Source organism: Heterodontus francisci, chromosome 29 (assembly GCF_036365525.1).
Source record: "Heterodontus francisci isolate sHetFra1 chromosome 29, sHetFra1.hap1, whole genome shotgun sequence".
Classification (NCBI taxonomy): domain Eukaryota; kingdom Metazoa; phylum Chordata; class Chondrichthyes; order Heterodontiformes; family Heterodontidae; genus Heterodontus; species Heterodontus francisci.
The window spans coordinates 30,226,284-30,240,797 of NC_090399.1; the positions used below are offsets into that span (position 1 = coordinate 30,226,284).

General features: G+C 44.1%; 1 long non-coding RNA gene across 1 annotated transcript in view; it reads left to right on the forward strand.

The window, feature by feature from the left end:
• Positions 1-14,514, forward strand: part of LOC137345986 (uncharacterized) — a 79,047-nt gene that overhangs the window by 1,102 nt on the left and 63,431 nt on the right. Inside the window, exon 2 of the long non-coding RNA XR_010968623.1 lies at positions 1,396-1,453. This is a non-coding gene — a long non-coding RNA (uncharacterized lncRNA). The remainder of the gene's footprint in view (positions 1-1,395; positions 1,454-14,514) is intronic.

Consider the following 14,514-nt stretch of genomic DNA (forward strand, 5'->3'; position numbering starts at 1 on the left):
AAAGATGTAAAAGAGAAACATCTGGAAGCTGAAAATAGGAGCAGTTAGTATGGACTCAAAATGGGAAGGCCATGCTTGACCATCCTTATCAAATTCATTAAGGAAGTAGCAGTAAGAGTAGATAAGGGCCATGCAGTAATATACCTGAACTATTAAAAGGCCTTTGATAAGGTATTGCACAATAGACACATGCCTAAGGCCAGAGTTTGTAGAGTCAAGGGAAAAGTAGCAGAATCGATAGTAAACTGGCTACGAAATGGAAAAGAGAGAATAGGGGTTAAATGTAGTTACACAGACTACAGTTTTTTTGGGATGTGATAGGGAATAGGCAGCAAGTTTTCATTCATTCATGGGAAGTGGACATCACTGGCTAGGTCAACATTTATTGTCCATCCCTAATTGCCCTTGTACAACTGAGTGGCTTGCTAGGGCATTTAAGAGTTAATCACATTGCTGTTGTTCTGAAGTCACATGGAGGAGAGACCACGTAAGGATGGCAGATTTCCTTCCCTAAAGGATATGAATGAATCGGATGTATTTTTGCAACAATCGACAATGGTTTCATGATCATCATTAGACTAGCTTTTCATTCCAGATTTATTAATTGAATTCAAATTTCACTATCTGCTGTGGTGGGATTTGAACCCACGTCCCCAGAGCATTAGCCGAGGCCTCTGGATTACTAGTCCAGTGACATTACCACTTCACTACCACCTCCCCGTGGGTCATGGTGTTCCACAGGGATGGAACCACTGTTGCTCATCCTTTACATAAATAATTTGGGCTTGGAAATCGGAAGTACATTATCAACATTGGTGGGTGAGCCAAATTTGGGAGGGAGGTGGTTGGTAGGAGTATAGTTAATACTGAGGAAGACTCTGATTTAATGCAATTAGTCATTAACAAACTTGAAGAATGGGTGTGTAAATGGCAAATGCGTTTCAATACAGATAAGGTGGTGCATTTTGGCAGAAGGAATGAGAGAAATTGAGAGTCTAAATGGATTGGAGAAGCAAAGGGATTTAGGGGTACATATACACAACCCATCAAAGCTAATGACCCAGGTTAACAAAGGCATAGAAATTGCAAACTAAGCACTGGGGTTCATTTGTAGAGGAACAGAATTCAAAGCCAGGGAAGTTATGTTAAACTTGCATAGAACCTTAGCTAGACCACATTTTGAGTACTTTGCTCAGTTCTAGTCTCCATATTATTAGCTGGCTAAAATTTCATGTGGAAATTTTGTCAAAAAAAAAAAGCATTTGGAAGGTGAGATGCATCACATCAAAGTCCACTTGTGGTGCCAGTCCTGAAATAAGTTGAGGAGGTGTCTTTCAGGCAGAATCTTCTTTTGAATTCATGCTGACTGTTGTTAACTTGGTTATTGTATTTCAGATCATTCTGAAGCTTATATTTCCTTGAGTATGGAAGGTTGAGAGGTGATCTGATTGAGGTATTTAAAAATGTTTAAAAAAATCAATGGGCTGGATACAGAGATGCAATTTTCCTCTGATGGGGGAGTCAAGAATTAGATCTAGGCCATTTAGGAGAAAAAGCAGGATAATCAATTCCATTTCTTTACATGGAATAGAAGTCAGATGAAGGGATGTGTTGGACATTCGGTCTATTAGGTCTGTGAAGCAGCGATCATCATTGTGAGGGACCTGTTGATTGAAAACAGGATTAATTTAGTGTTCCTATTGATAAAGGGTGACGAAAAAGACACAGGAGAGAGCCAGCGCAGACTCGATGGGCCGAATTGGCTTTTCTCCATGCTCTAGCATTCTATGATTCTACCCACCCCTTAAAATGTAGGCAGAAAATGAGAGATGAAAGTTAATATGTGTGTAAAGTGTTACAAGCTGGAAAAAAAAATGGACACCATGCATGCTTCATGAATGGTGTTGGAATAGCTAAGGATGAAATTGGTCTCAAAATCTTAGTAGACTTAGTGTGCACAACCAATACAGAGCAGAAATCAACAAAGCTAGATGTTGGACTGCCCTTTCTGTCCCTTTCTCAGCACACCTGCTGTCAAAACCCTCATCCATGCCTTTGTTACCTCTAGACTTGACTATTTCAATGCTATCCTGGCTGGCCTCCCATCTTCCAGCCTCGGAAAACTTCAGCTCACCCAAAACTCTGATGCTCCATATCCTAACTCTCACAATGTCCCATTCACCCATCACCCTCCCCCGCCATTCCCCGTCCCTTACTCGCTGATGTACATTGGCTCCCGGTCCGACAATGCCTCAATTTTAAAGTTCTCATTTTGTCTATCAATCCCTCCATGGCCTCCCCCACTTCCCGAGTTCTGTAACCTCCTCCAGGCCTACAACCCCCCGAGATCTCTGCGCTCATCTAACTCTGGCCACTCGCGCTTCTCTCATTTCTGAGGCTCCTTAGCTGCCTTAGCCGTAAGCTGAGGCATTCATTCCCTAAACGTTCCTGTACCACTACTCTCTCTCCTTCTTTAAGACTCCACTTCGAACCTACCTCTTTCACCAAGCTTTTTCTAATATTTCCTTATGTAGCTCAGTGTCAGATTTGTTTGATCGTCACTCCTTGTGAATCACCTTGCGACTTTTCTTTTTACATAAGGCGCCATATAAATGCAAGTTGTTGTTGTTGTTGTAGTGCAGTGCTTGCTTTTCAGCAGGGTTCGTCTGTCAATCACATAGGAACAAGGGAAGACCATTCAGCCCCTTGAATCTGTTCCATCTTTCCATTAGGATCAAGGCTTATCAGCGCCTTAGCCCTTGCCTAATAAAAATCTATCAATCCCAGTTTTGACATTTTCAGCAGCTTTTTGGGGGAGAGAGTTCCAGATTCCCACTGTTCTTTGTGTGAAGAAATGCTTCCTGATATCACCCCTGAACAGCCGAGCTGATTCTGTAAATGTATGTTGTGCGTCCTTCTTCTGGATTTCCCCAACCAGAGGAAATAGTTTCTCTCTTGTCTACCCTATCAACTCCTTTAATCATCTTATACACCTCAATTTGATCACCCCTTAATTTTCTACACTCGACGGAATACAAGCCTAGTCTACACCACCTGTCCTCATAATTTAACCCTATTAGACACAGCATCATTCTGTTCGATCTGCGCTGCACTCCCTCCAAGGCCAATATATCCTTCCTAAGGTGCAGTGTCCTGAACTGAATGCAGTTACCCAAGGTGGAGTCTAGCCAGAGCTCTGTACACCTGGAACATAACTTCCACCCCTTTGTATTCCAGCCCCCATAACATTCTCCCCTTTCAGATAAAGGGCAACATTCCACCAGTGCAAATAGATGATGGGATAGTTTTTTAAATCACCTGGGGTTTAAGCATTGTTTGGCTGAGTACAGAGAGGTAGGTCTGTTGGGAAGGATCGCGGACCAGTAACAGAATTGGTTCCATTGAGATTAATAGAAGGAAAATCCGTCAGATCTTGAAAGGAGCATGCAATTCTCCCCGGCAAGGATTGCCAGCTCCGGTTGGAGGTATTCCTGGAGGGTTCGCAACCGGATCCCTGGCAGATTTTCCATTTCACTCTCTAGTGAAACTCATGCCCTCTTTGTGTGTATGTATCTTTATATATTTGTATGTGTGCATCTTTATATATATATATATATAATATATATGTATATCTTTATATATTTGTGTGTGTATCTTTATCTTTGTGTGTATATCTTTCTTTATATGTGTGTGCGTGTACCTTAATATATTTGTGTGTGTGAATCTTTATATCTATGTGTGTAACTGCATATATTTGTGTGTGTTTATAGATGTGTCTGTGAGTGTAACTTAATATATTTGTGTGTGTATTTTATTATTTAGAGATACAGCACTGAAACAGGCCCTTCAGCCCACCGAGTCTGTGCCGACCATCAACTACCCATTTATACTAATCCTATATTAATCCCATATTCCTACCACATCCCCACCTTCCCTCAATTCCCCTACCACCTGCCTATACTAGGGGCAATTTACCTATCAACCTGCAAGTCTTTGGCATGTGGGAGGAAACCGGAGCACCCGGAGAAAACCCACACGGTCACAGGGAGAACTTGTAAACTGCACAGGCAGTACCCAGAATCGAACCCGGGTCGCTGGAGCTGTGAGGCTGCAGTGCTAACCACTGCACTGCCTCTGTGTGTCTCTTTATATATTTGTGTTTGTGTCTTTAAATGTGTGTATGGCTGCAGGCATGGACATATACTGCAAAATTATATTGAGTCCCAGTTATCAGGAGTTGAAATGAAACAGTTTCATTGAAGAAGCAAACCCCCGGAGAGTCTCCAAAGCTTTTTTCTTCACCTCCGCATGCAACAAAACTGGAAGGCTCCAGCTGCGGTGATGCAACTGCTCTCGCAAACATGTTGGGTGCTTGTTCAGCACATTGGAATTTGCTTACAAAAGAAGTTGATCAGTGACAGGCCCAGATATATGAATTGCAATCAGTCTCTGTGGCACTGGCTGGGCTTGGGGAAATAATATAATCGGTCAGGGTTCCCGCAGCCAACTGGGGTATAGTGCGACCCTTCGCTGTACAACCTGAGCACCCCTGCCCCGTGTCCTGCCACTCCTGTCCCAGCCCCAGGTTCTCTTCCTCCCTCCTCCCCCCCTCACCCAGGGCCTCTAAATGGACAGCACCGAATTTGAAATTTCTCAGACACACAAAAATACACACACACACACACACACCATTATTTAGATCCACAAACACACATATAATGATACGCACACAAGCACATATAAAGATACACACATATAAAGATGCACACACAAACACATATAAAGATACACAAACACACAGAAACACATATAAAGGAACACACTGTTACGGCCAGGTGAGGAGGGGGGGGGGTGGTCTCAGGCTCCCCTTTTGCCTCTTCTCTAGTTAGACGGCAACAGGGTTTATCCTTTTTTTTCACAGAATGGTTGAACTCAGCACCTCAGTGAGCGCCTGCTCATGTTCCTCAAATGTGATTGCAAAAGAACCAATCAGACAGGTTTTCTTGAGTTTAACCAAGAAAGATGTAATTTTTATTACTCTTAACACTCTAACCTGGTTAAAAATACTGAAAATACGCTACACATTCACATGAGAGTCACATACACACAGATAGATTACAGAAGGAAAACAGATTTAGTGGTTGGATTAAAGTCCGGTGTAAATGGAATTTAAATACAGTTTGTGAGTTTAATAGTCCTCAGCTGAAATTGTATTCCTAAAGCCCTCACTGGGCCACGTGCACAGTGGTGGACTTGCTTCGCTCAGGGCTCCTGAAGGCAGAAGAGGGGTTGATTCTTGTCCCCTGGTTGCTGGCTGTGGCAGTCTATAGGCTTGAGGGGGTTCCCGAGCCACAATTGGATCTTCTCTTGATACTTCTGGGAAGAGAGAGACCTGCTTCATTGATGGCTTTTCAGTTACTCCTGTCTGCTTTCTGTGTGACAAAGCTTACAGTTTCTCCAGAGCTGCACAGGCAGTCACATGACTCTATCAAGCCCCTTTTTTTAAATGAGGTTTTTCTGGAATCTTCTCTGAGATTCAAGGTGCTATATGCTTCACGATGTCCAGTCACACTTGAAGGGGGTTGGCTCTTTCAAAGTTAATGGGTGGTAGATGGCTTTGACGACCATATTGATAAGGCCATTCTAGGTAATTTAATCACTGAGAGCACCCCATTGTTCTGGCTAGGCTGGATGAGACTTGTCGTCTCTAGTTTGATCTTTTAGTGTTGCAAATATAAATTGCAGTGGCCATCTTGGCTGCCGGTTTTTTTACAAAGTTACTAGTAGGAACTCTCCATTAAAAGTCTAATGCAAGGTTCCAACCAATTAAATTAATATTTCCCCTTTGGCATATAAAGTTTTCATGACAACACACACAAATATATAAAGATACACATACACACATATATATACACATATGCTCATACACACATATAAAGATACACACATGCGCATATTTATATATATATACACATACAAAGATACACATATACCATACACACACATATATAATGATACACACACACACGTAAGGATACACACATATAAAGATACACGCATAGGCATAAAGGTACACACATATATAAAGATACACACCCATGTGAAAATACACTCTCGCACGCATATAAAGGCACATGCACACACATAAATATACACACATGTACTTACAAAGATGCACACATACATGTATGCATGGAAAGATATACATACATATCCACAAAGATACACACACAAAGACACCAACACACACATAAAGGCACATGAGCACACATATAAATATACACACGTACTTACAAGGTACACACTCAGAGATACACACAAGCAAAGATATACATACACACTTACAAAGATATGCATGCTCACAAAGATATATGTGTGTTCCCTCCAAGTCACACACCATCCTGATTTGGAACTATATCTCCGTTCCTTCACTGTCGCTTGGTCAAAATCCTTGAATTCTCCAACAGCACTGTGGGTGTACCTATATCACACGGATTGCAATCGTTCAAGAAGGCAAGTCACCACCACCTTCAGAAGGGCATTAAATACTGGCCTTGCAAGCACAGTCCACATCCCATGAATGAACAAAAATATCATACACATGCAACGATACATATACACACAGATGCACTCAAACAACGCTCTGATACCTTTGCTGCTGTTGTTCTTTGTACCTCTAAAAGCTAAAAGAGAGAGTATTACTACATGATTAGAACAGAACAGAGTATGCCCTCTGGTACTAGAACAGAACAGAGTATCCCCTCTGGTACTAGAACAGAACAGAGTATCCCCTCTGGTACTAGAACAGAACAGAGTATCACTACAGTACTAGAACAGAAGAGAGTATCAGTACAGTACTAGAACAGGACAGATGTTTTCCCATATGTTAGTCATATGCATTTCTGATTCGCAAATCATCAATAATCCACCATGGCTGTGTATGTGATCTCAATACTCATATCTGCATGAAGAATGCACCCGCACTTTAACCTTTTGAACAATGTTGGTAAAATGATAAAAGGGAAATGAGAGTGAGTGATTATTTCCTGACAGTTGATTGCTTTGCCCCCTTGGTTATTAACAACAACAACAATTTGCATTTATATAGCACCTTCGACATCATAAAATATCCCAAGGTGCTCCACAGGAACATTATGAAACAAAATATGACACCGAGCCACAGTAGGAGATTTTAGGTCAGGTGACCAAAGGCTTGGTCAAACAGGTAGATTTTAATGAGTGTCTTAAAGAAGGAGAGCGAGGTAGAGAGATTAGGAAGGAAATTCCAGTGCTTAGGGCCTGGTCAACTGAAGGCACGGCCGCTAATGGTGGTGTGATTAATATAGGGGATGCTCAAAAGGCCAGAATTAGGTGTGCACAGATATTTCGGAGGGTTGTGAGGCTGGAGAATATTATGGAGATAGGGAGGGGGCGAGGCCATGGAGGGATTTGAAAACAAGAATGGGAATTTTTAAAATCAGGACACTGCTTGATTGGCACCAACAAAGGTTAGTGAGCACAAGGGTGATAGGTGAACAGGACTTGGTGCGAGTTAAGACATGGGCAGCAGAATTTTGGATGACCTCAAGTTTACGGAGGGTAGAATGTGGGAGACCAGCCAGGAATGCATTAGAATAGTCAAGTCTGAGGGAATGAAGGCATGACTGAGGGGTTCAACAGCAGAAGAGCTGAGACATGGGGAATGTTGGGCGATGTTAAGGAGATGGAAATAGGTGGTCATAGTGATGACTCGAATATGTGGTCAGAAGCTCAGCTGGGGTCAAATAAGACATCAAGGTTGTGAACAGACTGGTTTAGTCTCAGAATGTTGCCAGGGAGAGGTGAGTAGGTGGCTATGGAATGGGGTTCGGAGCAGGGACTGAAAACAATGGCTTCAGTCTTCCCAATGAGGAAATTTCTGCTCATCCAGTACTGGATGTCGGACAAGCAGTCTGATAATTTAGCAACAGTGGAAGAGTCGAGTGAGGTGGTGGTGAGGTAGAGCTGAGTGTCGTCAAGTACATGTGAAAACTAACACTGTGCTTTTGGATGATGTCATCAAGGGGCAGCATATAGATTAGAAATAGGAGGGAGCCAAGGATAGATCCTTGGGGGACACCAGAGGTAACGGTGTGGGAGCAGGAAGAGAAGCCATTGCAAGTGATTCTCTGACTACGATTAGATAGATAAGCGTGGAACCAGGCGAGAGCAGTCCCACTCAGCTGGACGACAGTGCAGAGGCGTAGGAGGAGGATGGTGTGGTCAACCGTGTCAAAGGCTGGAGACAGGACGAGAAGGGAAAGTTTACCTTTGTCACAGTCACATAGGATGTCACTTTAATCAGTGCTGTATCGGTACTGTGGCAGGAGCAGAAAACTGATCGGAGGGATTCAGACATGGAGTTTTATTGGGATCTAGGGCATCAAAGGTAGAGGTGAGGTTGCAGTTGAACAAATCAGTAGCTTCAGAAATGTCATGGTGAATGGAGGGCCAAAGATTTGGGCTTTTGAAAGTGCGGTTGTAAATGAATTGGGGGTAGTTTTTTTCTAGGGATGGATACAGAAGGAGGTAGGGTTAGGGTGGGGAAGGTAGATGTGAGTGAGGAGTGATACAAGGAAGTGATCTGTCAGTGATACAATGGGACTAGTAAGACCACATGAAATGGCAAGGTCAAGGGGGTGGCCATGAATATGTTGGCAGTTTGTATGGAGGGAGAGATTTCGGGAGGTTAAGAGGGCAGTGAACACAGAGGAGCAAGAGCATGAGGAGTTGAGATGGAGGTCGAAATCACTGGGAATGAGAAATCATTCAGTGCAGAGGCTAAGGGAGGAAAGCCATAAAGATATCACAGTGAGAACATTTTTATTGCACTTGGGTGGGCAGCAGACGATGAAGATTTTGAATAAGATGTGAGAGGGATGGAACAAGGTGAGATGCTTAAAGGAGGAGAAAGTGCCAGGAGAGTAGATGGTCAGGCCAAGGTGTGATCTGGTGATGAGAGCAGCAGTCTTAACGGGATAAGTGGTGGAAGGGGGAGCTTCATTAAGGGGAAAGGTGTCATCACCCCTCAGCCAGGTTTCCATTAAGGCCATGATGGCAAGGGCCTTCTTCACAAGTGAACAGACATTCTACAGGGAGATGCGTAGATGGACGGTGAGAGCTGATCCACTGGCCACAGACCACAGGATCAGCACTGTGAGGTGTACAGGGAGGAGATTAGCAAAACCAGCCCCCAGCAGACGTGCCGGGCAGGAAGGTCGGCGAGAGAGTAGGACGGGGCAATTGGAGTTGCTGTGCGTAATGAGCCCTTCGGAGGATGCCAAGAGAGGCACCGAGGGAAGTTGCAGAGTTATCTCAGAGCGAATGTGGCAAGAGAGTAGGAATGTTGAAGAATGCTGAAGGATTGGGAGGGCAGAATACCTGAGAATGGAGAAATAAAAGGAGACATTGAGGGCGGTGCAGTGGTTAGCACCGCAGCCTCACAGCTCCAGCGACCTGGGTTCGGTTCTGGGTACTGCCTGTGTGGAGTTTGCAAGTTCTCCTTGTGTCCGTGTGGGTTTCTGCCAGGTGATCTGGTTTCTTCCCACACCTAAAGACTTGCAGGGTAAATTGGTCATTGTAAATTGCACCTAGTGTAGGTAGGAGAATGGTGGGGATGTGGTAGGGAATATGGGATTAATGTAGGATTAGTATAAATGGGTGGTTGTTGGTCGGCACAGACTCGGTGGGCCGAAGGGCCTGTTTCAGTGCTGTATCTCTCTATGACTATGACATGATGATAGAAGGGAGGGGTAAACAGAAAAGAAGTGAATAAAAAAAAGTGGAAATGGAACTGATGGGCTCAGATCCAGAGTGATGGCCAAAATACACATACGAATGGACTCATGGAAAGCTCAAGTTACATAGTCCTGGTTACATAAAAAATAGGCGATATTAGGATAAGTGACCGAAAGCTTGGTCACAGGGCTCACTTTTAAGAAGAGGTTCAGGGAGCAAATTCTAGAGCTTTGGGTCCAGGCTGATGAAGGCACGGCCACCAATGGTGGAGCGTTGAAAACCAGGGCTGCGCAAGAGGCTGGAATTGGAGGAGCGCAGATATCCCCGAGGTTTGTCGGGTGGAGAGATGTTACAGAGATAGGGAGAGAATTTTAAAATTGAGCTGTTGGCAGACTGGGAACCAATGTAGGTCAGTGAGCACAGGAGATGAAGGGTGAACTAGAGTGAGTGTGAGTGAGGATATGGGCGATGAATTATGAATGAATTCACATTATTACTAATTAGGCGGTGATGCAATGCCCATGAAACAGGAGAGGAAAGAATGATAAAGTCCTCTCCTTTGTTGCAGCTGATGACTGGTTTAGTCTCAGAACAAAAGGGTGAGTGTAAGTTTACAGCGGGTGTAAGGAGGGAGGTAACATTTGTTAAGTAAATGTGCACATGTTATTGAGTGGGTGTGAAAGACATTTTCTGCTAGAGTTACAGCATGTGGCTAAAAGGATGCTACTAGCCATTCCAACAGGACAAGACAGCATGTCTCTGCAGGCTTGCAGGTGCACTAATAAGAAAGCTTTTAAAAATGAAATTGCTAACCTGTTCTTTCAGAACATTCTTACAATATTGATAGTGATGGTGATCAAGTGACATCCATCCTCATGAGATCTCTGCACTCCTCCAATTCTGACCTCTCGAGCGTCCCCAATTTTAATCACTCCACCACTGGCGGCTGTGCCTTCAGCTGCCTGGGCCCCAAGCTCTGGAATTCCCTCCTGAAACCTTTCCACCTGATTTTCCCTCTCTCACCTCCTCCCCAGAACCTACCTCTTTGACCAAACCTTTGGGTCACCTGCACTATTATCACCTCATGTGGCTTGGTGTCAAATTTTGTTTGTTAATCGCCCCTGTGAAGTGCATTGGGATATGTTACTATATTGAAGGCACTTTATAAATGCAAGTTTTTGTGGTTGTTGTTGTTGTGTGTCACTATCACACAGCGGTTGGAGGAAGCTTTCTCCCTAAGATGTGGCTGTGACGAGCCGGCAGAATTCCCAGGGGTTGGTACAATGCAACGCGACAGTCCCAACAACGCAGGAGGGAACTGGGCAAGTGGACGTGTCCTGGACAACGTACAGCCAGCAGAGCAGTGCAAGGATTTGTGCTTGTTGGCAGGAATCCACACATTCCTTGCTGGTCTCTCCTCTGCAACTTACACCAGCTGCAAGGTTAAATGAATCCACCCCCACCCCACCCCCACACCCTGCCTTTCTGGCACAGAGAGCGAGAGAGAGAGACAGACAGACAGAATGAGACTGTACCTTCCACCCCAGATTGCTCTATGTATGTGGACCCTTCTAAGAGGCCAGGGCCCCTTCCCTCCCACGTCACCCCACCTGAGAAAGGTAACAGAGCCTGCTGAGGTCGCCTGCCGACCTGTGGGAAGCCTCCCCAGCCAATCGGACAGCCGACGATAGCCCTGCTGTTATCAGCACTGAACGCTTCCCGACCCATTCACTGTGCTTCGTGCGTAACTGGTAGAAGGTTATCTCCCCTTTGCGGAGACCAACTTGCTGACTCTCCCTCCCACACGGCCCTACCATGATGCGTCGGTGGGGCGTTTCTGTACCTCAGTGTGCGCAGCGCTTCCCACCCGACATCTGAGACGCTCTCTTTGCGATAACCCTGGCAGCCTGATTCATCCTTGGGTTTGCAATGACGATCATGCGGCACCACTCTGCCCAGAGATTAAATGTGCTGAGAGTTAGGCTGGCCAACTTTGGCTGGCTGAATTCCAGGAGGTTCCAACACATGACCGCCTGCCACATGCAGTCAAGCATCCTTTTATTTCACCACAAATAGATTTTGACTAATAAGCGAAAGTGTTTTAAGAAAATGAAAACGATAGGTTCTTTCTTTTTTATTTCCCCTGCTAGTTATCTTCTGGGTACAGGAAGGAAACTATGTGGCCCCTTCACCTTTTCCCACTATTCAACTAGAGCATGCCTGATCTGTATCATAGCCTCATTTACCTGGTTTCCATATCCTTTAACACCCTCGCCTAACAAAAATAGATGAACCTTGAATTCCTGGAGACACCAGGACAATCCTGTAGAATTGGCAACCCTTTGCCCTACATAAAAGGACAATTTTAACTTAATCCATCCAAGGGGAAACTGTCAGGATTCGATGGAACGCAGTTTTCATTCCAGTGGGAAAGTCTCAGTCCGAGATTAACAATGCCTGTATCCAGCAATGCTTGTCAAACCTGCTCCGACCTATTCCTCATGACTCAAGGTCATTTTTATCCATGGCGATATATTTTTAACATGAATTTACTTATTTGCCTATGGATTTATTTTCAGGAGAACTTTCGGGCAGTTCACATCTGACACAGTGTGTGGTTTAAAACCAACTTGCCTGAAGCTGCCACTTGTCACATCTTTGATGTTTCGTTTTGTTCTTGGTCTTGTTAATAATGCAGCTTAAAGAAGTGACCAACAATTGAAAAATGACGGACAGGAAAATCCTTACTGGTCTATCCTGCCGTGTCCTGGGAGCTGCCAGCTCTGGTTGGATGTATTCCTGGAGGTTTCAGCACATGCCTTCCGGCCTCCAACCACCCCGTTCGGGTCAGGAGCATTTTGTCCCCATGTCCAAAAGGTTTGTCACTAAGGGGCGAAAGTGTTTAAAGGAAATGAAGGAAACAAGCAATTGTTTTTTTTGATTAAGTCCCCCGCAGATTAACCTTTCATTCCTGCAGACTCCAGGGCAAATCCTGGGGAGTTGGTAACCCTACACATCCCACACATTTGGGATGTCTTGTGCATCATAATACAGGATCTCCCCAGCCCAGCCGTGTGATTCTCCTGGGAGAGGCGAAGAATCAGATCAAAGCCCAGGTCAGTTAGGGGGAAGAAAATCTGGGAAATCTCACTTTTAACCCCTTAGGAGATCGAAGCTAGACCCAGAGACTATTCCCGCCCTGATAACTCCATGCAATATCAACCTTTTGTAAGCGATGATGTCTGCTCCAGACAGAAACATGTCCAGCTCCAGGTTAAAGGAATTCAGTGAATGGACTCCACAGGCCCACTGTTCTCTGGGAAAGCATCATATCCTAACATTGAACCTAGATCTGGCCTTATACGACTTAAAATTGTGACTGCCGGTCTTCCCTAACCTACTTTGTCCAAACAAACTGTTTACATAAACATAGTCTAGTTCCTTCATCATCTTATAAACCTCAATCAAATCATCCCTTCGTCTACGTTTCTCTAAAGTGTAGAGATCCAACTCTTTGAGCCTATCTGGGTAACGAATATGCTTACTTGAAACTAGTCTAGCCTCCGGACTCTGTCCAAAGCCTCAATATCACCCACCATGTGAAGAGAGCGGAACTGGGCACAGTATTTGAACTGAGGCCTAACCAAGGTCTTGTACAAGGAGAAAATAGCACATTTAATAGTGAATTGTCCTGTAATTACACCCTAGTGCCCTATTCAGTCTAGTTCTACCTTCACGACGTTGCTTATGTGCTAATTGTGTTTAATCATATGCAGGTGGAGGGTATCTATTAGGGTCTTATTTGAGTATATATAAGGAGACACTTACTGGAATTGGGTGAAGCTTTGAGTGAGCAGCTGCATGTTTGTAATCTTTTTACTTTGTCAAATAAATGCAAGACTGAGTAAAGATTGGCTCCAGCATCATCCTTCAACAACAAGCTTTCTGGAGTATAACATTATGAACCTTTAGAGACCTATGCACTAGAATTCTTTCTCTTTCACAACCTTCTCCAGTTCTTTTCCTTGAAAGGTGTGTGTATATTGAGCATTGAGCCTGCCTACATGCACAACACTGCACTTTGCTAAGTTGAACATCATTTGCCAGTCAAGGCCCGTCCCCAACACATCTCGATGTCTTTGTAGTAATCAAGCATTCTCTACAGTCCTGACTCTCACACTTATCTTGGTATCATCCACAACCTGCAAATTATTTCCCCGATATTTATGTCAATTAACGAAAGAAGTAACTTTTAGCGGCTCTAATACCGACCCCTGTGGGAAATCATTGGTGATCTGTATTTGTAATCTATATTGTTAATTCAGCCCTGGTTTGTGTTCCTGTTTTATATAAAATAAAGGGTACAATTCTGAAGAGGGTGCAGGAGCAGAGGCACCTGGGTGTATATGTATATAAGTCATTGAAGGTGGCAGGACAGATTGAGAGAACGGTCAATAAAGCATACAGTATCCTGGGCTTTATTAATAGAGGCATAGAGTACAAGAGCAATGAGGTTATGTTGAACTTGTATAAGACACTAGTTCGGCCTCAGCTGGAGTATTGCATCCAGTTCTGGGTGCTGCACTTTGAGAACATTGGAGAGAGTACAGAAAAGGATCACGAGAATAGTTCCAGGGATGAGGAATTTCAGTTATGAAGATAGATTGGAGAAGTTAGGACTGTTTTCCTTGGAGAAGAGAAGGCTGAGAGGTGATTTGATAGAGGTATTCAAAATCA